Raw genomic sequence first — 26,212 nt, 5'->3', positions numbered from 1 at the left:
TGAGGACAACAACCACAACGAGCTTCCTCATTATCCCTCCTGCAGAAAGCCACGTCAATAAGGAGATTAAAATGTTATCGACTTCTCTGTATCTTTTTGTGAAAAAGCCTTCTTGCAATAACAAGAGAAAGATGATTAAGAAGCAGGATACTTCTGAGAGTTTACAAGACTGTAGGCGCGTAGTTGAGGATGATAATCAGATCATCTTCAATTCTAATGCTCTCTTTCACTTGCTCAATGCCTTTTAAACAGTCACTTTCCTACTCTGATTTATTTTTTTTATAATAGTAGTATATTTGCATAAACCATCGCTGATGATGGTTTAAGAAATATTAGTGTCTTGCTTTGTAAATGCTCCAAGTGTTATAAGGAGAACAAGTAGCTTTTGAAATTGCCAGCGCAGCACCTGCTTTTATTTAACTGAAGAAGCAATCTGTAAAACCCATACTTGTATGCTTACTCTAAGATGAAAACTGTTGCTGCAGTACACTACCCATTGACTTAGAAGATTTTCTGTTCTTTTCTAGAATGCTTCAAAGAGTTACATATATTCTGTATTCAGTTTTACAGAAAGTATTAATTTGATTAATTAACATTAATTTATTGGAATCTGTGGACTTCTTCACATGGTTTATAACTGCGTTTTTCCCAGACAAGACATCAAAATCTCTTATGCTATAATCTCTGCAAACTTTTCAATGACTTCTTAAAACAATGCAGTAAGCTTGATGAAATCATTAAAAAGTTATGACAGAAAGCTCTTGAATGAGTGAGGTTTTGAGCCATCCTTCTGAATGTCCACTTCAAGCCATATTCAAGGGATTGCATTTGTCAAAATGTGTTCAGATATTTTTCTTTTTAAATTGAGCATTTCCTTGTACCTTAAATTGTGACACCCAGATAATACGACTTCCCAAATCAATTATCAAAATAGAAAATTCATTCTTTACAGGTAGTGGGTCTTTTCTGCCCAAATTATAATAATGCAATGATATCCTAAGTGGATAAATCTCCACAAACTGCAAGGTTCAATAGGATTTTCTAGTTCTCAAACGACTGAATACCGCATATTACAAAAGACAGGGTATGACTTTGTACATTGGATTTCTGATATCTTGTTTTTGTCACTTGTCGAGCTCAAGAAAGCCACAGTTCAGCTGAAAATTAGTTAAAAGAATTTCTTTAGAAACTGGGTGTAAAAGGAGATTGTGGTTAGTTTTGCTCAAATGGCAAAAGAAGAGAGATACACAGGAAAGCAACAAGTACCTAGAGGCAGTTAATACAGAATGCAAATCCACAGAGAGCACCTAAAGCACCCACCATCCACACCTCCTCTACTCCAGGCTGTAGAAGCATAAGTAATAGAGGCCCCTACCTGCCCAGGAGTCTCCACGCCCCCAGTTGAGATGTCCCATACCTCGTCGGCTCACAATTAGGCAATTTAGAATGAGATCCAGAAAAACCAGGACACCAAGCAGCAAGCAAGCTAAACAACAGGAAACGCCTTGGTCCCTGAGAAAGCTGCAGCTTTCGGTACTTTGCTGAGGGTTTCAGTGAGACATCTAGCCACAACCATGTATTACAACTGAAATTTCTCCTGGAGCAAGATGCTTGCATCGGTCTTACCTCACAAAAAATGGAAGGATCCAAACTAGCCACAACAGTAGTGTTCACATTTCCCAAATATCATTCAATGGGCATGTGGGAGGTAAGAATTCATTTCTCTCTTAAAGAGTGATGAGATTTGAATCTACACCTCCCACCAAGAAATAAGATTTAGTCACTTCATATAAAACATATAAATTACATTGAAATAAGAACTGCAGTTTGGATTTCTTGTCCTCTCAGGTAATGAACAAAACACTATAGTCTTTTTTTCTCACCCATGGAGAGAAACTTTATATCCCAGTTTGCACCACACAAACTGGAACAACTTCAGGTGCAAGAGTAAAAATAAGTTGTAGATAAATAACTTTAACACAGTGGTTAATGCATTTCTGCAAGAATGGTTGGTTCCAATCAGATCAGGTAAACATCCCTAGTCTGTAGAGAGTGCTCTAAGCATCCACAGGATTAAAGGGTACATGGCATTGCCCCCTTTTTCTTCTGACTGTATCCCATGCAGGATCTACTCCAGTAAGTCTCTAATAAGTGCTTTGACTATTTATGGTATACTGGGTCCTCAGAATGGTACAGTGCAAGGAACAGTCTTTCCCCGCTACACAGCTGCGGATCATTTCAGGCCTTCAGCCTGAGCTGGGTATTAGGATATACGTGCTTCTGAGCACCTGGTGACTCGGTTTCATAATTTTGATAATGGGCACCCTTAGCAAAAGCTGAGCAGTTGAATATCTCAGTCTTGAGTTTTAGCGCTTCAAGTGAAAACAAGAGAGTATTTAGGCTCCTAAAGCCTTTTTTCAATGCTAGCAGTAAGCTCAGATATTGGAAATTCCACCTCTGAAGAAATCTTGTCTCCTTTAGTGTGAGGTCAAGTGTTAGGTCAGGCATATGAACATGCAGAAGACTGATGTTGGACATATAATGTGAGCCACTGTATTGGGTTTGTGTGGCAAGGTTTTGGTAGCGGGCGGGCACAGGGGTGGCTTCTGTGAGAAGCTGCTAATAGCTTCCCCCATGTCTGACAGAGCCTATACCAGCCGGCTCCAAGATGGACCCACAACTGGCCAAGGCCGAGCTCATCAGTGACAGTGGAAGCGCCTCTGAGATGCACCTGAAAGAGGCTGTGACCCTGCGGGAAGCCCACTGGAGCAAGCTCCTGGCAGGACCTGGGGCCCCATGAAGAGAGGAGCCCACGCCAGAGCAGGTTTTCTGGCAGGACTTGTGACCCCGTGGGGGACCCACGCTGGAGCAGTTTGCTCCTGAAGGTCTGCACCCCGTGGGAGAGACCCACGCTGGAGCAGTTCGTGAAGAACTGCAGCCCCTGGGAATGACTCACGTTGGAGAAGTTCATGGAGGACTGTCTCCCGTGGGAGGGACCCCACGCTGGAGCAGGGGCAGCATGTGAGGAGTCCTTGCCCTGAGGAGGAAGGAGCGGCAGAAACAACGTGTGCTGAACTGACCACAGCCCCCATTCCCTGTGCCACTGGGACGAGGAGGTAGAGAATTTGGGAGTGAAGTTGAGCCCGGGAAGAAGGGAAGGGTGGGGGGAGGTGTTTTAAGACTTGGGTTTATTTCTCATTATCCTACTCTGATTTGATTGGTAATAAATTAGATTAATTTTTTCTAAGCTGAGTCTGTTTTGCCCATGACAGTAACTGGTGAGTGACCTCCCTGTCCTTATCTCGACCTACAAGTCTTTTGTTATATTTTCCCTCCCCTGTCTAGTGAATGAGGGGAGTGATAGAGCAGCTCTGGTGGGCACCTGGCCTCCAGCCAGGGTCAACCCACCACAGCCACAAATGCACAAATGCAAGGGGATTATGCCCCTTTGGCAGAAGAATCTCCTTGGCTTGTGCAGCTAAATCATCCCTTGGTGAGCGTAGTCTCACCCTGGATGGTTTGCCTGCAATATCTGTTGTAAGCCTCAGTGGCAGTCAAGTAAAGGTACTTGCCTTTCCTGCTTTTGTAGCAGTCCCAATGGCTTTTCTCTAGGTCAAAAATCCTGGCAGGTATTCCATATTATACTGCCACTCAATCAGCTAACCAGTCGTCCCAGATCATGGTATGTCCACAGACATTTTAACATTTCCCTCGCCAAAGTCCTTGAGAACAGATATCCTGTCCATATATCCTGCCCCAGCAGACTAGGAGAGGCATTCAGCAGAGAAAAGCTTCCTGGCTTAACTCTGCATATTTGCAGCATTCTCCCAGACAGAGTAGACTGGATATAAAGGACTTGTGAGGGTGGACGAGGGTGAGTCTGGCAGGTGGGTATGGTGCCTTCACTGCACATCACCAGGCCGAGCACTCGTGTTTCTTTCCCTCCTGATGGGCAGGAGTGAAGTAGGGCTGTTACTTGTTGCATGAACATGCCTGATTTCCTGGGTTGTTTAGAGAAGGATGATGATCCTCAGCGCACAGGGCTATAGGTATCTACTTGCTCTACCTCTCTTGCTGAGGTCCTTTATGTATTACCCCCTCCCCGTCCCTGTCAGGCTGGGATGGGAGAAGTACAATATAAAGATCCTATACTTACACTGACTACACTTACCTACTGCAATTACTACATTTACTGTGGATAAGAGAGGCAATTACACAGGGAGATACCTAGGAAGCTTTTTTCCCTCCTTTAAGGCCAGAGAAAATGTCTTCAATAAAAATGAAAGTTGGCCTCATGGAGTTACAACATGGGGCAGGTTGGCCTCACAGCGGAAACTCTTTTCAACAGAATGCTTTTTAACAGAATTAGGCTCACAGGACATACGTGGAGTAGTTAACAAACACCTTGCCCCAGCATGAGATCTCAGCTATCTCTTGTGACATCCTGTCATTGCTGGTATGACAATTCCTATCAGTGGGTATGTGTCACTGTGAAGGACAGAGTTTGAGGAAAGCAACAGATGATCAGGACATTTTTAGTGTTGTGTGGTGGCAGATAGCAAGCAATCCTGAAACTTCAATGTAATGTGTGATGTAGGCTCCTCAAAATAAAACACTATTAGAAGGATGAATGAGATGATAAGATTCTCAGTGGTAAAAGCCTGACAAAACTCCACTTCTACCAAAATGCTGTCACCTCTTCAACCACATCTTTCTTTTCTGATAAAAAGCTACCTGAATATTTGCATGGCTTTCATACTCCCCATTAAAATCATAGAATCACAGAATCATTTAGGATGGGAAAGACCTTTAATATCATCAAGTTCAACCATTAACCAAACACTGCCAAGTCCACCACTAAACCATGTCATGTCCCTAAGCACCACATCTACGCATCTTTTAAATATCCCGGGGGATGGTGACTCAACCACTTCCCTGGGCAGCTTCTTCCAATGCCTGACAACCCTTTTGGTGAAGAAATTTTTCCTAATATCCAGTCTAAACCTCCCCTGGTGCAACTTGAGGCCATTTCCTCTTGTCCTATCACTTGTTATTTGGGAGAAGTCTCCCCTCAGCCTCCTTTTCTCCAGACTAAACAGCTCCAGTTCCCTCAGCTGCTCCTTATCAGACTTGTGCTCCAGACCCTTCACCAGCTTCCTTGCCCTTCTTTGGACACGCTCCAACACCTCAATGTCTTTCTTGTAGTGAGGGGCCCAAAACCGAACACAGCACTTGAGGTGTGGCCTCACCAGTACCGAGTACAGGGGGACGATCACTTCCCTAGTCCTGCTGGCCACACCATTTCTGATACAAGCCAGGATGCTGTTGGCCTTCTTGGCCACCTGGGCACACTGCTGGTTTGTATTCAGACGGCTGTCGACCAACACCTCCAAGTCCTTTTCCTCCAGGCAGCTTTCCAGCCACTCTTCCCCAAGCCTGTAGTGCTGCATGGGGTTGTTGTGACCCAAGTGCAGGACCCGGCACTGAGCGTTGTTGAACCTCATACAGTTGGCCTTGGACCATCCATCTCCAGTCTTCCTACCCTCAAGCAGATCAACACTCCCACCCAACTTGGTGTCATCTGCAAACTGACTAAGGGTGCACTCGATCCCCTCATCCAGATCATTGACAAAGATATTAAAGAGAACTGGCCCCAGTACTGAGCCCTGGGGAACACCACTTGTGACCAGCTGCCAGCTGCATGTAACCCCATTCACCACAAGTCTTTGGGCCTGGCCATCCAGACGGTTTTTTGCCCAGCGAAGAGTACACCCGTTGGTTGGGAAAATGCATACATCAACTTATTTATAGACTGCAAACAAAGAAGAAAAGTAAGAGTATCTAAGAGACTGTATCTTAAAGAGTTAAGAGGAAGGGAGGAGAAATAAGGAAGTAGTGGTTAAAACAATCTTCTTTTAAGCATACAAAAAGTTAAAAAAGTCTTGATGGCATTTTAAACATAGTGTATAAACAACATAGAAGAGCCCCAAACTAGTTGGCTGGTTGTTGGTTTTTGGTTGGTGGTTTTTTGTTTTTTTTTTTTTACTTCTAGGGGGTGGGGGTGTTCAGAACTGGTAGAAACTATAATGGGAACTTCAGAAATGGAAACTCCACACTTTTAGCCAAAGAACAAGTACAGGTTTCTCACCCACCCAGACTGAAACATGAAGTGAAGGGACTATTTCTAATAATGAGAAGAGAGACATCTTTTCTGCCCTTACAGAAGAAAGTAAAAGAGCACAATGGCACTGGGCTGCAGATATGGAAGGTGAGGGCCAGGACGCTGTGCCCCACCATGGGGATAACATGCACCGAGATGCTGGGCCAAGCAATGCTTTCTATGAGCCAGTCAATAAAAGCTGTTCACAAAAACAGCGTAGGCTGCTTGGCCTTCAAAGTGAAAGACTGTTTTTTCAGCATACCTTCTTACCTGAGAAATTATGTTTGTGGCCTTATCTGTAGGGGAAGGATCTGATGTAGGAGAATCCAGAAGGGGATGTGGGAGTCCTGGGTGACTGTCAGCCAGAGCAGGCATCATACATTTCCACTTGTTCGCTTTATCATTAATTTAGAAGCAAGAATATAAACAAAAACCAAACAGCTACTGAGCCCAGCTGTTGTTCATCTTTGTTTGAAAAGGATCTTTGGTCTTTGTTCACAGGTGTGTATTTCCCCTCTATCCCTCAATAAATGTGAACGTGTTTGTTAATTCTAGCCAAATTTGATAAAGGGTGTAGGTCCCAAGATTAACTAAGTTTCTGTGCATAGCATAAAAATATTTGGCCAATTTGATGAAAGCCTAGGATTCAGACATTTATAATTACACCTAATGTTTTTTAGTTCCTTTCCCTGATTTCTGCAACTGCATGTGGTCTGCTGTGTGTCATGGCCATAATAACTCAGGAGAAGGTTATAGACATGTGCAATGACAATAATGACAATCTTTACTATATAGTAATCCACTGTAAGTCACAGAATTGTAGGAAGAAAATAGGCTAGTGTTTTCTACTGCCCAGAGACCCATTGGAGATCTTGTTGGTGTTATCTCCCCTTTTGGGAGTGTACCACCATGAGTCTCATGGTAACTGCTCAAAATGCCTCTCACCTATCCCTTTTTCAGCCTGGGATCAAAGCAATAAAAGCATAGCTCAGAATAAATGGCAGAGTATTTCATGTGGTTACAAAAACCAGTCTTCAAATCCTGCACTAAAGTCTGCTTGACTCAATACACGACAGACCAAATTTATGAATGGGCCAAGACCCAGTGAATATGTTTATCTTCCACTGAAGGCAACAGGAAGCGAGAGCATTTAGCGTTTGGCTCTCTTGGGCCCACAGCTGGACACAAAAATATCTTTGATATAGAAGCATGACTTTATTTCTAATGCCTGGCACTCTTTGAATTTTTGTCCAGTCCTTTGGGAACAAATATCTACTTACACATTTCTTTTTTTCAGATTTACTAGAAAAGTTTAAGCTGATGATATATGCAAAGGGAGAACTTTTTTCTTTGCTGAGGCAAGTGGAGGTAGAGGGACATTTACAACTCCTGCAGCATGTTAGTCTGAACCATGAAATTGTTGGCAATGGCAAGCTGCAACATGACGTTATTTTATTTCAAACATGAGGAAGTCAAATCCCCAGGTGCCTCCATGTTCCTTAGAAGCTGGCAAAGATGTTTCTGATTGCCTGTTTTTCCTTCTGCGCTCATGACTATACTAGTCCCAGAGACAAGTTAGAGCAGCCAGAAGAGTAGTCACAACCAAAGATGATGATATTTCTGTAGTACAGTTTGTGTCTCTGCTCTCCCACTGCTAACTAGCATAGGTACAACCTTTCCACATGTTGGTGTTCCCCATATAACAAAGTGATCCCCAGGCACTGCTGTGAGAGACTTCAAAGTTCATTTTTGCAGTACTGCAGCATCAAAAACTGGGAGGTGCTGAGAATCCATCCTACTCAGCATAAACATTTTCAAGTCGAGGGTAGACCAACCATATATGTTACTGATATCCAGACTGGTTATGTTCTCTGCCTCTCTCATGTGAGGGTTCAGGTACTTAGTAAGAGAGCCCACAAGTATTAGCAGGAGTAGACACGTGAGTTGAGCGAACCTATCAGCCTACTATAACATGTAAAACTGCGCCCTGTCCTGTTAGTTGCTCTGAGAAGTGTTGTTGATGGAAAACTTTTCATTTAAAAAGCTGGAAAAAAAGCTTTCACAAGTATATGTTATTTAAAATCTCAAATATTTAACATACGCTGAACCCGAAACATCTCAGTGATGAGTTTGTGAGGCTATTTTATCCACCAAGACCAGATTTTAAGGTTATGTAACTACACAGCAGAGAATTGCTGAGATCACTAAAGCCAGACAGCTAGCAGGAAACTTCATTCTTCATTCTTTTAGAGGTGTGAATGACATCTTTATGCCCCACAGGAGAAATCCATGACTGAGAAGGCACGTCTTCATGTGAAAGAGTGGGTTCCAGATATTTTCTTTGACAAGCATGTACAGATTTCGGTGACAAATTTGTCTCATAAAGGGATGTTGTATGCAATGTGCAAAGCAGTGTTTAGTTCAGCTTAAGGTCTTGATCTTGCTCCTACTTAACTCAGGCTCACATTCTTGTACTAGCAGTCAACTTCTATTACCTGCAATCCTGGATAAGCTGCAAACTTTTTGATTGACTATGTATTTCTAATGACTGCAACAGCTCTGACCATTTCACTGATTATTTAAGCACTGAATAACTGAGATTATCAGCTTTGCAGAGACCTTACGAAGATGATTAGGGGACTGGAGCATCTCTTGTATGAGGCAAGGCTGAGAGAGCTGGGTCTGTTTAGTTTGGAGAAAAGAAGACTGAGAGGGGATCTTACCAACACTTACAAATATCTAAAGGGTGGATGTCAAGAGGAAGGGCCCAGACTCTTCTCAATGGTGCCCAGTGACAGGACAAGGGGCAATGGGCACAAACTGGAACACAGGAAATTCCATCGGAACATGAGGAAAAACTTCTTCACTGTGAGGGTGACCAAGCCCTGGAACAGGCTGCCCAGGGAGGTTGTGGAGTCTCCTTCTCTGGAGAGATTCAAAACCCACCTGGATGTGATCCTGTGCAACCTGCTCTAGGTGATCCTGCTTGAGCAGGGGGGTTGGACTAGATGATCTCCAGAGGTCCCTTCCAACTCCTACCGTTCTGTGATTCTGTGATTCTGTGAGGGCCGAGGAAGGTGTCCCTTATGAAAATGTCTTTTCTTTTCCTTCCTTGTCAAAATACTCACAATGCCTATATACCTCAGGAAGGTTACTAGTCTAGCAGCTTGAACAATTAAACAGCTGAAGAGGCTGGGAGCCAGAATTTCATCAGCTTTGCAGTTCAATGATCGAAAACTTGGAAATGAACAAGCTGAAGAGATGCAATCAACCCAGCTACCAAGAAACTTTACAAGTCAGCTGGCTGGAAAATGGACAAGTTTAAGCCTGCCCACTTCCATTTGATCTTTGTTGGAACCAATGCCCTCCCAGCAATTTTCCAAAGGCAAAATACCCCATCAGAAAGATTTAGACTCTTTTCTCCTCATTGTTCAATGAGAGACACTATGTCCTATGTACAGTGCACTGTTCAAACTCTTGCCCTCAATACCAAATAAAGTATTTATTTGTGGGCTTTTTAGTGGCATCCAGTGTTGTAGCACCAAAGTTTTTCAAAAAGACCCACAAATTTTTTCTTTGCTGCTTTCCTCTAATATGAAGATTATTTAATCCCATATTACAACAGGAAAGCGAGGAATGGAGGTCCCGAGTTGTCTAGGACCTGATTTTTAAGAGCTTTTGGCATTACATAGAATGCTGTTGTTTCAAAGCCACACTTCTATTAACTATATCTGGATCTGTGAGTACTCAATACTTATGCAAGTTAGACCCAGGTGTCCTTTCATCAGCATTTTAAAATCAGGAACTCGGTGTTGGTGCCTCTTTCTGAAAGCTTTAAGCCCTTGACACCAGATCTGAAAGAGGATTTCAGGCTCTGTAAGATGAGCATCATATGGATGATGCACCAGTGAAGATTTAGGTGTCTCAGAATGGGATCTGTAATAGTTAGCAAAATGATGAGGTACAGTGTGAAGTCAGCACTCTTCACGTGCTACATACACAGGTCATCCGGACAAGACTATATATGAGTCTTGGAAACATGGAAAAAAATCTTGGAAAAAAAATTTCAGTGAGCCTCACAGAACATCCTCTCTCGCAGGAAAACTAGTGGGAGACCTGAGCCTTGAACCTCTGTGAAGTTTCCTTTTATGAAGATTCCCTGTTGCCTTTTCTTTCTGGGAACTGAATATGATTTGTTACAATCTTTTAAGATGGCTGATAGAAGAGAAACACTTCCCTTCCCTGTCTAAATGACAGAACAGCGGTTAAGGTCAGGAAATAGATGCTTCAAGTTGCCTCCCAGGTCTGGCCATCAGACTTACTAGCTGAGCAGGAGACTGTTTTAACCACAAAGCTGCTGAGTACTGCCCATATTTCACATCAAAGATGCGCAATAAAAAAATATAGATATGGCAACTCAGGGAAAGACCAAAAGGCCATGAGGGAGGGCAAGAGATTCCCTAGCCTAGAGACAGGGGCAGTCATCTCTAAGGGAGTGGACGTGGCCTGGTCTTGACTCTATAGATTGGCCTTTGGGGTTATCCAGTGACTACTTAATGTGAAATACTGTCACTGATGAGACTAGAGATCAGGTATTTTGCCTTCTAGCTGAACAATATTACAAGCATCTGCTCCTTTTTTTCTCCAATGACCACTGCTTGCTCTTCCACCTTCAACTGGCCAGGTGCAAATCAGCCCAGAATGTGGTAGCTAGCATACTAGCTAGCTAGCAAGGAAGGAGGTGGATAAGGCTTCGAATACTTTCCAAAGAGAGTGCTGAATGTGCATGCTCTTTCTCCTAGGAGAGTACCCTAGAGGAGGAGTTGCACTATTTCCTCCTACTTGACTGTATTTGAAAAGAAAACACATTTCTAAAGAAGAAACCCAGAAACTTACTGATGTGCTTTAAGCATGTTCCTTACTGGCACTAGGCCAGCTCTCTCAGTCCTGTCAAAATCCAATTGCTCTATAATTGCAAATGGATATCTGCTCTATACTTGTCCTTAAGTATCTTATGTACTGCTGTCTTGTGTTATGAGAAGCAATTGCCAGGGTACAATTCCCTAGTAGTCAGAGGCTGTATGAGAATTGGAGCTGAAGGTCTGAAGTTCCACCCCACCTCCATTGTGGTCCACCCCACCTCCATTTCAGGCACTTCTCATGTGTCCATTTCTTATGGAGATGCCCTTTTTTCAGCATCACAGAAGACATTCAGGCGGAATCAGTGGCAGAATTTCATATCCCAGGGCATCACTCAGTCACCAAAAACACAAGGCTACTTTGCCTTTTCCTGCAGCACTACCTCTCAGCCAGCATGTGTCCTCCAGCGGCAAGTAGACCAGGGCTGATCAGGGAGACAGGCAACAGTGTCCCTCTGAATGGGCTCTTGATTTATTTTTTGTGCTGAAGTACCCTTCTGTAATATTTACTCTTAGATGACTGAGGGCTATACCATAGTCCACAGGCACAAGGGTATGTCAATATTAGTAAATTCAGTGCTGCCAGAACCTAGGCTCAGCCTGTGACATTCACTTCCTTGGGCTATTACAGTTCTGGCACACTTATGATTCTGTCTCTCAAGCAACTCTAGGCCCCACACAACCATCTTGTGTAGTTTAGGAGTTATCATAGACCAAAGACCATTCCCAAAAGGGAGTTTGGATGCAGCCATTGTATTTCAAAGGCTAAGAACAGTTGTTACAGGTGTGTCAGATAAGCTAGACACCAGAGTATGATGGGTCCCAGCAAATGGACGTAGTGCAAAATTAGCTGGGTAAAAACATATTTTCTGTCTAGACCACTAGAGGGTGCAGACAAGCCTACTTTGCCCTAAAGATTATTTTTAGGTTTTTTTCCAGAGTCTTTGAGGAAAAGAGCTGAAAGGATCACACCTTGCTGTCCTCTACAACCCACTTACGTCATTTGTAGCACGTAGCCCGAAGTCTATCTTTGTCCCCTTAACCGCTGTCCTTGCCTACCTCGCTTTTGTACTACCAGTTTTCCTCTTCTCTTTTTTCTTCTTTCTCTCACCATTTCTGTTCCTGCTTATCCACAGTTTCCTACCCTACCTCTCGCCACTCCCCTGAGCTCCAGGAGGATTTCCCTTTGATCCTCGCACTGACTGACTGTCACAAGATGAAGTAATAAAAGTACGAAAGACTTATTCTCCTAGCCTTCCGCTGCTGAACAGCCCAGAAACAAGGTCTACCCAGTGTACCTAGGATCCTGGGAGAACAGGATTTCAATTGGGCATGTCTTAGAGAGTGTCAAAGACTGATCATATTTTTGAGAAGTTATTGGGGGAAAAAAAAGAAAGAAAAAGTCTTTACAAGATGATTCCTTTCTTTGTGCTTACTCATCTACTCAAAGCAAAGGCTTGTGTTCCTGAATATTCCCTTATTGCCTCAGCAATTGCTTCATACAGCTAAACTCTGTGTGTAACATCCTGCCAAGGAAAATGCAAAACTTTTCATCTTAAATGTTGATCAGACTTACAGGCAGCTCCCTAAGGAATTTGTCTCGCCGTGGTCACCGCTGACGTTTCCGTGCTGTAGCAGATCAGATTTCCTCTATGAGTAAGAGCTGCAGAAAGGACCAACAAAAAATCTTTTAAGAAACAATTGTTATTAAAAAAAAAAAAATTAAAAGAAGCACATCTGAAGATAATGCAGCACAGTGACAACCACTGATAACACTGCCTTTCATAGCTTTAAAACACAGTTCACTAGGTGTAAAACGTACCTCTGTAGGATTACTAAAAATGCATAATATCCACATCTGAAGATGAAGGGAAGATTAAAGAGCACATACTTTTTGGTTACTTGATATTTTCCTTTCTTATTTTTGCAGATCTGATTCAGGTAGTAAGTAACCCTAGCTGCTTCATCATGACCCTACCAGTGCGCAATTTCTGTTGTTATTTCAAGACCTAATCAGCAGCTGGGAGGGCGAGGAAGTGAGGGTAAAATGGTTTTCAATTCACCAGTTACTGAGCCTGAATTCCTCATGCAGTGGTATGAAAATGTGACAAAAAATGTGCAGCTCTTGATGAACAAGCTTATAGATGCCTTGCCCCAGCCTGGACAACTCTTGGGCCCTCATCAGTCTGTGCACAAAAAGGCAGAATCTCTGTTCTGATATCAATGAGAGCTAAAATCCAGCATTTTAAAAAAATGAGCTGTTGCATGATGTGTGTACAGATCTCTCTCTCTCTCCTTCTCTGTCTGAGTATTTAGCTTTAGTTAGATACTCAACACTGAAAAATAAGACTACCAATGGAAAAATTCAGTTAGGACGGAAGGCTTCTGTTCAAAAATGTATGAAACGAGACCAGATCGAACTGACATTACCAGATTCAAAGGATATAGCAAATTAACCCTGTGGAATATTTCTCATAGATTAACACCTAAATTTGGGCAAAAATTGGATTATATTACCCATTTTAAACCTATTTTAAAATAACAACCCTGTCAGGCTATGATTCCCTCTCAGGTTTCCTGCATATAAATAGTAAGCCCAGGAGGAACATCAACTTGACCTTCCCATTCGAGAGCTGGCAGTAAGAGAAAACAAGCCCAAACAACAGTCTCAAAGACATTTACTTATAAAATGAGCTCATTTCATCCAGGAATTTTTTAGGCAGTAGTTAAGGGCCAAACGGTCCCATGTATGTAAAGTAATGTTTCAGAGGAGAGCTCCATTTTCAAGCTCATTTTGCACGCTGTTAAAAACATGAGAACAGCAACGGTAAATACGCCTGATATGACAAACATCCTTCTGTCCACTTGGAGGCTTTGCAAACATTAGTTGTGAGTGGTGAAGCCCCCTGGACTTCTGCTTCAAAACAACTTTTTTTTAAATCTGGAAACTATGCAAATATGAAGTAGACTTGTTGGGCGGCAATATGTGTGCAAAACACTACCATATCTTTTAAACGCATTGACAAGTACGCTTGGTGTCGCTTCATTTTTTAACAGGACAAAGGGAGTCCACCACAGGGTAAGTCCTTGAGACTTAGTTGTGGGCAGCTGGGCGTCTTTCCTCTAGCCACTTGACCAGAACACAGCGGTTACTCGGTGAGACTGCATTTATCATACAAAGAATGGCTTTTCTAGGTTTTGTTACTTTTCCATCCTGTTATGCCACTACATATAACGTATGCCTCCCTCCAACAGACAGCCGAGGAGTACACCCTTTTCCCACACCAAACAAAGATGCTCATGCTGAAAGAGTGCACTGAGAACAAACATGTTAAATCATCTAAGCTGGCCTTTTCTGCCCTTGCAGTCATCAGTGAGAACAAAATTGCACAGGCAGATGTATCTGCGTTGAACCCAAACCCACCCTGAAAGACAGAAGGTGAACACACATTTTTAATAAATGTACCTGAAGGGACGCTAAAAACTGAAGGCAGAAGCAGTGGGTAAGCTGCTGGTTGGCGACAGGGGAGGTCTGGGTTCAGTTTGTTTTTCCCACACAAAGCTGCTGAGTACTTTTCCTAGGGCTATGCCTGTGCAGTAACTGGGAATTGTGACTGCAGGATGGGTAGGCACACCTCAGCCGGCTTTCATCTTGCAAGCTGTTGCATAGGCTGCAAGTATTTAGCAGCTAAGGCCATACAGAGCTGCAAGGAACAGCAAATGGCTTAGCATCGATACTCAAACTGAGAAGACTAAGGCTGATGAAAGTGCTTCTACCCATGCCATAGCTTCTTCCCTAGCAGAACAATGACGTGCTCTCTGGCTGTGTCCAAACTGACGTACAGCTGTTTCCAAGGCAAGACCTGGGGTTCTTGATCAGATCACCTGTGCTGGGGAGCTACAAAAAACAGGGCACAAGTCTGGTGTCAACTGGGATTCACTCGAGTTCCCCATCTGTAGATGACAGTGACAAAACTTCTGTGGTTCAGAGAGTCTTTTAAGGGTAAAATTCCTTACAGAGGTCCAAGTGCTACCATAATAGCAATCTCACAAGTAGGGGTGAGGTGATTTAGGAATGAAGTCCAAACGTTCATGGGACTTACGTGTCTGAATCAAATGAATGCTTTTGAAAACCCTAACTAGATTCTCCCGACCACTATGTATAACATCCAGAAAGTGTTTATACTAAACACTGAGCACAGTCAAGGAGCCAATGTCCAAACATTAAAACTGATGACAAGCAAAGACTTAAAAAAAACCCAAAATGCCAAAAACCTGAATCTCCCCTCTTCACCCAGGGATCTTCATGGCGCGTATGATTTCACTTTCTGTAGGGTGACCTGATGGCAGCACATTATTACAATAACTGCCCTAGAGATGGCTGGTTTATGCTGTTTCTGAACTGTTAAAAAAACCTTCACGCAAATAGTCTCTCGCCCTGTCTATTAAGAGACAACAAATGCAGTATGCAAGAGTGCACTGTGTTACAAGACTTCCTTCTGGTGCCCGTCTGTCCGAGTTCAGTTTTTATGCATCAAAAGACCCCAACGAAATTATATTGTTTTATGATATGGTTCCACAGTCTCTTCTGTGTGTATGTTTGGTTGCTGCAAACCTCAGGAACAGTCTCAGGATGACTACAATACATGACTCTGCAATAGCTAAAGATAAGTATCAGGTCCAGATTTACAAATAAAACTTGTCCAAAATTATCTGTTCTTCTCTTTCTCCCAATATGTATAAGCTCATTCCTCTTCCTTCTTTTGAAAATACCGTTGAAGACATGCTATGATTTTTACTACTCTCCTTACTAAAGCAAACCGTACACCTGAGAACCCCTTATTTTGCTAGTGGTTTGTGCAGAGAGAACTCCTTAAAACTGGCAGTAAGATTTTTCTTTTATTGCAACATTTGCTGTAATAATTCTAACTTCTATGTGTAACGTAACTTCTTCATTATCTTTGCTCTATTATTAACCCATACACTTCCTTCTTTATTTCTACAGCTCACAGTCATCTCACACAAAGACACACATGTACTTCTTGGATTGCAATGAACTTTGTTCTCCCTTCGGATGTAAGTAACAGGAGGAAGAACAAATCAGTCTTGACTGAGTCTGACTCCACTGAAAAACAATTCTGATAAACAATCAAGAAGTGAAAAGCTGTACTCCTTACCTGGTGTGGGATGTACAGTGCACCTTGAAAGCCTCTTAAATGACAGAGAAGAATTAGAAATAGTTGAAAGTTTGCAATCTTCCAACCACATGCTCAGGAAATGACCGTGTGTTTTGCAAAGATTAACTCCTTCCTCACTTCTAATGTCTTTGCTTTTTTGAGTACAGTAAAAAAATCCATCTCACCCTTCCACTGCAGTTTGGTAACTAATGCCATGCCCTACAAATGATTTCTGTTTCACACTGAGAATATGCAGGTGGCCAGAGGACATGACTCTGATCACCTCCATGGAAGAGAGAATTTGCAGTGTCTTCTGCATAGCTGTGACCAAGTACATTTTACTGTTGAGTGAAGTTTATGTGATGAAGTGTAGAAATGACTAAGTAATGGCTTGAGTGCTTAGCTCTCATTTTTAGAAGAGGCTTAGAGCAGTATTTTCAACATGACTTCAGTGTTGTGGTACTCAACAGAGGAAGGAAAAAAATGTTATTTAAAGGAGCAGCAGCATCCTTAGCAGTTTGGACAGGCATTTGATGTACATACGGTCTACGATACTTTTATGCATATGGGGGTCTCTAGGTGAAAGCTGGGCATGCTGGAACATCAGGAGTTAGGTCCTCTGTGCCTAAAAAACCTTCTGCCCCTAAAAGCATATTTCCTTTGGCTGGACATACCCATTCAACTGAAAGGCATTTCGAGCCTGAGGACTATACAAAACCATCAGCCTGACAGCTAGTAGAGGCCAGTTCCACGCAAGAGCACAGGTGAGAGCACAGGCTGGCTTTGAGGAGCAGGCATCTCCATGCTGAACCCGAGGTGGCACCCGGGCTCTCCGTATGCAGGTGCAGGGGCCAGTGGCACCCCAAAGTGGATTCCCCCCACACCAAAACAGCAAGCTGAGAAAGAAAACACTTGCAACAATCCAGACTGCAATGATGACGACAGACCTGTTTTCCATTCTTCTCTTTTTTTTTTGTGGTTTAGAAAACAAGCCCTGGGCATATATGCATACATGTCCTTTCCACAGGCTTGAAGTCTCTTCACCTAGACACGTGTGTGTTTTATTTTAAAAACCTTATGGGGAAGGGAAGTATCATTCCCTGTATTTGGGATGTTGGTAGAGGAAGAGAGAATAGAAACGTCACCAACACTCACAGTTTCATAGCTGAAGCACCTAGCTATGATGGCTGGGGTTAAAACTTCTTTTTAAGAAGAGCTAAATCGGTGTTTTGGCATAAAATATGTCAAAAGTCCATGGAAGCTAGAAGAGATTGGAATCCAGTCCATTCTTCTCAGCAAAGCAGGACTTGACATGTCAGCGAATCTGTGCTCCACAGACTTTTCCATGGAAGATACATTGCATGAACTACGTAAATGACTTTAGTAACAAGGACCAGAGCTCAGCGTTATCCAGCTCTCAGTGGATGGTGGGTTTCAGAAATAGGTGTCATCTTTGATTATTACTACTTACAAGACCTGGTCACTCAGACCTTGGATTCCTCTCAGCAGAGTGGTCCCGCTTCACCAAAAGGACTGGAAAGGGTACACATCCTAGCCCTGTGCTTAGGGAATTATTCCAGAAAGTGGGAGTAGGAAACCTGAACCTGTCCACACTGAAGGGTTTTCCACAGCCCGGGCCAGTATTCTGGACTACTGCACCGCGGGTGGCTAGGACTGGTCACAGCCAGCCTGCCTTGTGCGGAGAGCACTGCTGCACCTGTGTTGGACAGGCTTCAGGTTCCTCTGGGCAGGCAGACACCATGGGGTGCTTCCTCCTTCCTCCGGACGACAGCAGATCCGGTACTTCAGCCTGCAGAGCTTCTGAGCCTGTGGAGAGACCTCGTGTTTGGGTTATCTGAGACAGGGGTGGGGTGGTCTCACCTAGCCCTGGGCGTTCACACTGCAGATGTCTACACCAGAGCTAGTCATTCAAGGCACTCTTGAATATAGGCAATGGAGGGAAAAAGACCTTTCCAGCATTCTTTATATGGGAGTTTTAAAAGCCAAGTAAGAGTTCCTTTTGGGGGGGGGGTGTGTGTGTGTGTGTGTGTATATATATATATATATGCTTGCATACTTTTTCATGCAATCAAGATTCTTTAAAAACAACAAATAAAATCCTTATTCTCTTGAAGTTAAATTCTTCCATTGACTTCCCAGGGATTATATCCAGTAATAATGAGTCCTGAGGCATGCTCCTGTGAGACGGTGAGGAGTGTGATCCGCACTTGATGTTCATCCTTTCACAACCTACCACAAAAATAATGGGGATTCTCAGGATCCTCAGTGTAAGCAGGTGCTTAGTTGCTTTTTTAAAATGGTGGCCAAAACAGTCAGGTGATTCCTCAAGCTAGGGCTACTTATTATATCATTTCATATGCAGAAACATTGGGGAGTTTTATATTAAACATGGCTGCAGAATAGAGACTCAAGTTCTTCTTGCCTTGACTCCTCTCACTTTCACATACAAAAAACGAATCAACTGTCAGTCTCTGTCAGCTGCCAGACTTACTTCTCACCATGAGCTTACAGGTAAACAGGAAGGAGTTTCAGTCTCACAACCTTCAAAGCATGCAAAAAATATTGAATCAGACTTCCTAAATGCTAATGATAGTTGGTTTGCTTCCTAGGCGGTTATTTTTTAAAAAATAATCTTTCACTTCAAATATAGCAGGTTAGAAATAGAGCTTTTTTTCCACTTTTTGATCCTTAAGGTTACAAATATTTAAATTTTACAACTTTTATTCACTACCATTTTTAAAGAACCTTTCCCTTCTAAAACTGGGGAAATGAACTTTCAGAAAAAAAAATCAGCATTTTTTTTGGTGAAAAAAATATGAAATTTGACACTGCTGGAGTATTGTATGCTATAATGAGCATAAGCAGCAATTAATGCTGCTGTCTAATATACTATGGTATATCATAACATAATATAATTAAAAGAAAGTTATTTAATGATTTATTGTTGTTGTTGTTATTGTTGTTACTACTACTACTACTAGTACTACGGTAATCAATTTTATGGGACTCATTTGGCCATGTTAAAATTTCCTCAGAAAGCAATTAGGTGCTAAGAAAGAATCACTCAGGAGACTGTTCAAGGCCAGGTTGGATGGGGTTTTGAGCAACCTGGTCTAGTGGACGGTGTCCCTGCCCATGGCATGGGGGTGGAACTAGATGGTCTTTAAGCTCCCTTCCAACCCAGGCCATTTGATGATTCTATGATTCTAAGATCATGTGTTTCAGAATGATTATGAGCAATGCTGTGTCTTTTTATAAATCAGTTTCCTTTGGGTGAAGTTCTAGCCCTCTGTAAGTCCATAGTCAGCTTCTTACTGAGCTCACCAGGGTCAGGAGTTCATCTTGCGAGTCCTCCCTGGAGCCATCTCAAACAGTCTATGAGTATTTGGGTTTATGCACCTGTTGGTAAGATTCTGCACTTTGACTGTGTTCTCCTGGGACAACTATGTTCTCCCAAGTGGAGAACAGTGACGAGTGGCATTCCTCAGGGGTCGGTACTGGGACTGGCACTGTTCAACATCTTTGTCGACAATATGGACAGTGGGATCGCGTGCACCCTCAGCAAGTCTGCCGACGACGCCAAGCTGTGTGGTGTGGTCGACATACTGGAGGGAAGGGATGCCATCCAGAGGGACCTTGACAGGCTGGAGAGGTGGGCCCATGTGAACTGTATGAAGTTCAACAAGGCCAAGTGCAAGGTCCTGCACATGGGTCGGCGCAATCCCAAGCACGACTATTGGCTGGGCAAGGAATGGATTGAGAGCAGCCCCGAGGAGAAGGATTTGGGGGTATTGATTGATGAGAAGCTCAACATGAGCCGGCAGTGTGCGCTTGCAGCCCAGAAAGCCAACCGTGTCCTGGGCTGCATCAAAAGAAGTGTGACCAGCAGGTCAAGGGAGGTGATCCTGCCCCTCTGCTCTCATGATACCCCACCTGGAGTACTGCGTCCAGCTCTGGGGGCCCCAGTACAAGAGAGACATGGAGCTGTTGGGTTTAAGCTGAAGGAGGGCAGATTTAGATTAGATAATAGACAGAAATTCTTTACTGTTAGGGTGGTGAGGTACTGGAACAGGTTGCCCAGAGAGGTTGTGGAGGCCCCATTTCTGGAAGTGTTTAAGACCAGGTTGGATGGGGCTTTGAGCAACGTAGTCTAGTGGAGGGTGTCCCTTTGAGGTCCCTTCCAACCCAAACCATTCTATGATTCTATGATTCTATGATTCTATGACATGACTCTTGTGTAAAGCATTTTAGACTGGTAATATTTTAGAGGGAGTTTTTTTGTTTGTTTGTTTGTTTGTTGGGTTTTTTTAAAATGATGTTAGAAAGCTCCTCAGTACATCTCCAGTGCAGAGTTCTTCCTCTAGGGTGAATCTGCACCAACCTTGAGGGTGACCTGAATGTGGCTCTGGCTTCTGGCACCCAGAGGAAGCAAATGCAGATGGGGATCTGATTTACACAAGGCCCTGAGGGCTCTCTGGCCTCAACATACCAACCCCTTGCACAAAAATAGAGAAAAAATAAATAGTCTTGGGGAGATGCACTAAGGCTAAGTGTGGTTATTTATTAATGGCAATGTTATTCCCAGAGAGGCAAGCGCTAGCTTCTCCTCTGCAGCTGAGGAGGATCTGGGGTAACGCACAGTTGCACGCTAAATACAGGACCTGCTTTGGGTCCCTCTGATGGACCCAGCCTGGCAGTCAATGAACAGAGGAAGGCCTAATCACTGGAGGGCATGGTGTGATGTTAGTTGTAACATAAAAACAAACAAGAGAGGCAAGCCGTCACTGCACTCTTCCTAAAGGGTTCTTCATCTCAGCTTGAGGTGCATTGGGAGGAAAAGAGTGCTTGCACGGGTGGTGGTGGTGGTGGTGGAGGAGTCTGTAGCACAGTGATGTGGGAGTGTGAATAGGATGGTGAAGGGTGGGCAACCTCAAGAAAAAAGTCCTGTGCTTTGGGATTGAGAAGGCTGAAAGGTAAATTGCTACGGAAAGAAGGAGGAGCTGGGAGGGCTGGAGGACTGAGGGAAGGTGGTAGGAGCAAGGGAGGCTGACAGAATGAGTCCCAGAACTGTGGAGGAGGGTAAGCAGAATGGAGGGGAGGAAAGAGGGTCTGGTGACATCCTTCCTGTATCATAGCAGAGGGAAATGAAAGAATAGGAGTATTCTGGGAGACTTCTGCTTCTCTGTCATCCAGCACCGGGAGGTCTTGGGCAGGTTTCCAGGGCTCAGGCACTTGGTCCATTCTAGGCAGGCAAGATCACCATGGCATGAAGTGTCCCCCAGCAAGAGGGATGGAGAGAAGGCAGGCAACCAGTGAAAAGAAAGAGGAGACCCCCACCTCACAGTCAACCTGATGTCTCCCTAACACCAACCCACCTCCAGAGCTCAGAAGTGAGTTGTGATGCCAACAGTGACAAGGACAAACAGAATACATTACTTCAGTGCTCATCATCCAGGTGGCAAAATTCATTTTTGTCCATGCCATTGAGCTGGCTGTGCTATGATGCTGTTACACATCTGGTGAAACTCCAGATCTCAGCTATGACTGATTGTCCATTTCAGTGCTAACATGAAACCACCTGTGGAGCTCTCCAGAAAGAAGACACTCCTCTTAACTCTCCAGGGAATAAGCAGACAATCTTGTTAAATTACTCCTAAAGTTAGATTCAGTATCCAGATGTCCTAGGGTCCTGAAGGGGTGGTATGGTGAGAAAGAAAACCTGCCTAACAGTTCTTCTTTGCGCAAGGAGGTGTGACCTGCTTACTTGTCCAACGTCATGGCCTCTGTAGGGTCAAAACATTTCAACTGATAGTTATTCATCTCCAAAACTGCAGGTTCATGTAGTTTTGCCCAAAAGAAAATGAAGGGAAAAAACTCAAAGCCAAAAAGGTTAACTTCAGTGTTTTCAAACTGATATGTTTCCATTTCAGCATAGGAAATTTCTGACATAGGAAATGAGTGCTGCCTAATTCGGTGGCAATGGTGGTAGTAGTACATGAGATGGGTCTTTGCTTTGCTTGAGATGGGCCTTCCATTTCCTGAGGGAGGGAGCATTTCAGTCACTGGACTGCAGTGCAGTTTGGGGGCAGGATCTCTCCCAACTAGATCTGTTCTATTACATTCAGGGAAACTTATTTTTCACATTGAGGTGGGTGTCCTGGTTACACCCCAGAACCGAACTGTCTCAAGACTTTGAGATTCTCAACATCTCCTCCCCCTTCCTTCAAACACACTCACACATGCCCATAGGTTTCTGTGCAAAACTGGAGGCATTCTCCAAACAAGACTCCTGGCACGTGTTTTTATCGCAGTGTGAGCAAAGGTTCCTGTGCTGTGTGGAGGGAGAGTGGGAACAGGTGAGTAAGACTGTATTGCAGGCAAGCGATGCGAAAAAGTCTGGGAAAAAAGAGAGGGAGAGTGATGACAGATGGCAGAGGGGAGTGAATACTCTACAATGTGCAAGGGGGACGGAGAAGCAGAGGAGCAGGGAAAAGAGCCCTTAGGTAGGAGTAGGCAGGGGCACAGCCTGCAAATCAGGAATAACCAGCCTCATCAGATGCACTGTGGCCCTCATCAAAGTGCAAGCCTAGATCCAGAGTTTGTTTCCTGTTTTCTGTTGTATAAAATATTGAACTATGCCCTGTGCAGAATGAATCTGCAGTCTGGTGACTGGTGACTGTTCTTGGGAGGGAGGTGGTGATTTGATCGAGAACCAAGAGGTGCCTCCGTTTTCTGCAGCCCACTTTGTGAAGCACCAGAGCTCTGCTTCCAGGTCTGTGGCTGCCACAAGACAGCACCCCTGTGAATCTAGCACAGACTTTTTTAGAATAAAATTCCCAAATGAAAAGATATATTAGGGCTGAAAATATAATTTTCATCAGCTCAAAATAAAATACATGTTCCTTCATTCACTGAAAATTCTTGAAATTTTTATTCCTGATCCCCAGCATGTCAGAGGTTTTTAGGTTTTGACTGCCCATTTTTGACCACTGCCTCCGTTGCAGACTGCAGTGAAGTGCAGCATTATACAAGCTCTGAATAAACCACCTGCACAGCACCAAGTGGCTAGAGCCTTAGCTTGAATTGACTCAGCTTCCAGAAAACTAATAAATGCTTTTGAAACCATTTAGAAAACTGTATGTTTGCTGACTAATTGCTGGTCTGACTAACCCCTACTTGGCAGATTTCAGTTTGATAATCCTGATAGTCAAACTTTAAAAGTGACTTCCCCTTGCAATTATTTCTTTTTAAGAGTATGAGCCCCACATAAGTGGGTCTCCCTTAATTTTCCAAGGCAGTGTAAAGGGGCCATTAAACAGGCAAAAAAGAATTAAAGCAGGGATCAGAACTTATTCCTTTGTATTTAATTATTGGAGGCATTTTTCCACCAGTCATATAATGTCTAATTCTGTTTGTCATTTTTCTTTGTTGAAGATATATTTAAATTTCAGCCTAAGGACTGAACTCAGGACTGAGCATCTCAAGTGTTATTTCTGTGGGAGGAGGGTTGGGAGGAGGCAGGATCCAGTCTATCGGGTTACTGCATTTTGCAGAGGGACCTTTCTCTTAGACAGAGACAAGCAGAGTGATCAGAAGCTCAGGTAACTTGGGTTGGAGGAAAATGCACTCGCTCGTTGCCATTCTCCACGCACCTGCTTGAGCTGGGCCCCCAGGGTTAGACAGACACGATGCTCTCTGCTGACATGGCCACACACCCATTTCTCTGAAGCCCTCCCAAAGAGTGGGTCAGCTCAAGAGACAACCAGCTCTATGGTTCTACAGAAGGCAGTGGTCTGGTGGTCCCTCTATACTCTTATGGTTGAAGCAATTGAGTGTTGCACCAGAACTGAACTCTGTCTTGATCCTCTGCCCCATTGTTCCTAGGAGATGCTTGCAAGACCACTTCAAGCAAAGTTTTCCCAAAGTGGACATATTCTTGGGTCTCAGTTTCTGGGAGCATGCCTTGAAACACCTGGGGACTGACAAACTGAAGTCAGTAGGGGCAAGGCTTTGGTCAAAAACATATAGGTTCCAGCAAAACTTCTGGTAGTCATCAAGGTTGTTTGGTTACCTTATCCACAAGCAAGGCATGTTTTCTGCCAGACCTCAACCAACCCAGACACCTGAGTGACTGATGGGCAGACTAGCAGAAAACCAATGCTTCCTATCTGCCTGTCCCTGACTAACCAAGCTCATGGATATATCACAGAATGGTTTGTGTTGGAAGGAACCTTTAAAGATCATCTAGTCCAACCCCAAATTAAGGATAAGCAAGTGGGAAAGCCTTTCTTCAGGCTGCTCAGCTTCCTAGCTCCTTGTAGCCATGCTCTCTACCTCTTGGACAAAACAGGCAGGAAAATGGCAGGCTCCTGCAAAGGTCGATACACACATTTTACAGAAGCACAGTATTTTCCTGTGGTTAAAAATAATAGCTTTTTAATGCTTTGGGTTTTTTTGTTTTTAACAACTAAAGCGTTTTAGTTTTGTTTTGCACCTATTTGGAAAGTGGGGGGGTTTTGGCTTTGTTGCCCAGATGTAGGATGTGACAAATTGGAATACGCCAAGTAGATGTTTTGGAGCAGCCATCAACTCTAGAGCAATGGGTGCTGAAAAATTAGGCTTTGGCTGTCTCGTACAGGATGGTGCGATCCCTGTAGGTTTTTGGTGTGGGTGTTTTTTTCCTTCTGTTCCCTTCTTGCATCACACAGCTGCTGGGAAAATATATTCACCCAAGTTTGGGTAAGCAGATGCTGTCAAGTCTTGACTGTCACCCAAAATCCCTTGAAGACATGTTCACATCTACCCTCAATTCTAGGCATGCAAGAAACAAGCCTGCCTACTGAACAAGAAGGGAAAACAAAAGGTGAACTTATCAGCTGGCTAGCACCAGCAATTCCAGCTGCCGAGGCAGGGGAGCGATCATCCAGGCCTTTAAGAGGACTCAGGATTAGGCCCACCTGGGAGGTGGGAGAGCCTTTTTTTTTTTTTTTCCCATCACTGTAAACAGGTTATTTTTCAGTCGTTATATGAGGCATCCTATTTGTCTCTAACTTCTCACTGATAAGAAACAGATTACAGGAAGGAAGCGCTCCACCCAGGTTCTGAATTTATCATGCACTGCTCCTTAAAGGTGTCATCCGTGTCTCAACAGAAATCTGTTTTCTCCCCTTCTTTTTAAGAAAAAGAAAAGGGGGGGGGGAGGGGGAAGCAGATGATCTTATTGCTCATTAATTATTAATTGTATGGCAGTTATACCCAGAAAAGCTTTTGATTTTTCCAGCCGCACATTGCTAAGAAATTCTTTCATCAAGATACAAAAAGATTTAGTGTTATTTCTTGCAGAAAGGAAATGGCGTGCAAGAAAGAAGTTAGGTGATGCATATTTCCAAGGGGCTCTCTATTGCAGCTCAAACCAGAAATTCGGATCCTACTCCTATGATACAAGCATCAGTCAGTACTTTCAATCTTGTAATTATTCCTGTGGACCATCAGATAAAAAAAAGTGAGGGTCAAATTGTGTTCCCAGTGCTGCTGAGGTGGGAGCAACACCACTGCAGCTCCTGGTGCTGCTTTGCTTTTGCTTGCAAAGTTGTGCATGAAAAACACTCCCGCTTGGGGCAGGGAAGGAACTTCGGGGTGACTCAGGGAAAAACCCGATTCACGCAGGGCTCTTAGGATGCTCAGGGGGCACAGGGAGCCAGCTAAGAGGGAGCGCAAGGGGTGCCGCATCTCTGGACGTGCAGCGAGCAACAGGGGCAGCAGGGAGGGGAAAGAAGCAAAGAAGGAAGCAGGACGGCTTGGGAAGCCTCTACAGGAGCGCCCAGGCAGCTGGGGGAGGAGAGCCGTCCCGGGGTGGCAGCTGTCCTCTCAGCTGCAGTTTCCAGAGGAGCAGGGGCCTCACATGCAAACCTGCCGGCTCGGCCGCCCGGCAGCGC

The 26,212-nt window shown here is 43.9% G+C and overlaps 1 protein-coding gene across 3 annotated transcripts in view; it reads right to left on the bottom strand.

The window, feature by feature from the left end:
- The window catches only part of P2RY8 (P2Y receptor family member 8), a 59,964-nt gene that overhangs the window by 20,721 nt on the left and 13,031 nt on the right, over positions 1–26,212 (bottom strand). Inside the window, exons 1-2 of one of the 3 annotated variants that reach the window (XM_054813318.1) lie at positions 16,257–16,338; positions 12,656–12,742 (exon numbers count right to left, since the gene is read on the bottom strand). The gene's annotated coding sequence lies outside the window, so the exon portion shown is untranslated. Of the gene's footprint in view, positions 1–1,375; positions 1,467–12,655; positions 12,743–16,256; positions 16,339–26,212 lie in introns of those variants that run through there. The other 2 variants (XM_054813311.1, XM_054813328.1) reach the window with 2 other exon arrangements.

The sequence above is a fragment of the Grus americana genome, chromosome 1 (genome assembly GCF_028858705.1).
Source record: "Grus americana isolate bGruAme1 chromosome 1, bGruAme1.mat, whole genome shotgun sequence".
NCBI lineage: Eukaryota > Metazoa > Chordata > Aves > Gruiformes > Gruidae > Grus > Grus americana.
Note: the sequence above shows the minus strand (reverse complement) of the source record. Positions and strands in the feature narration are given on the sequence as shown.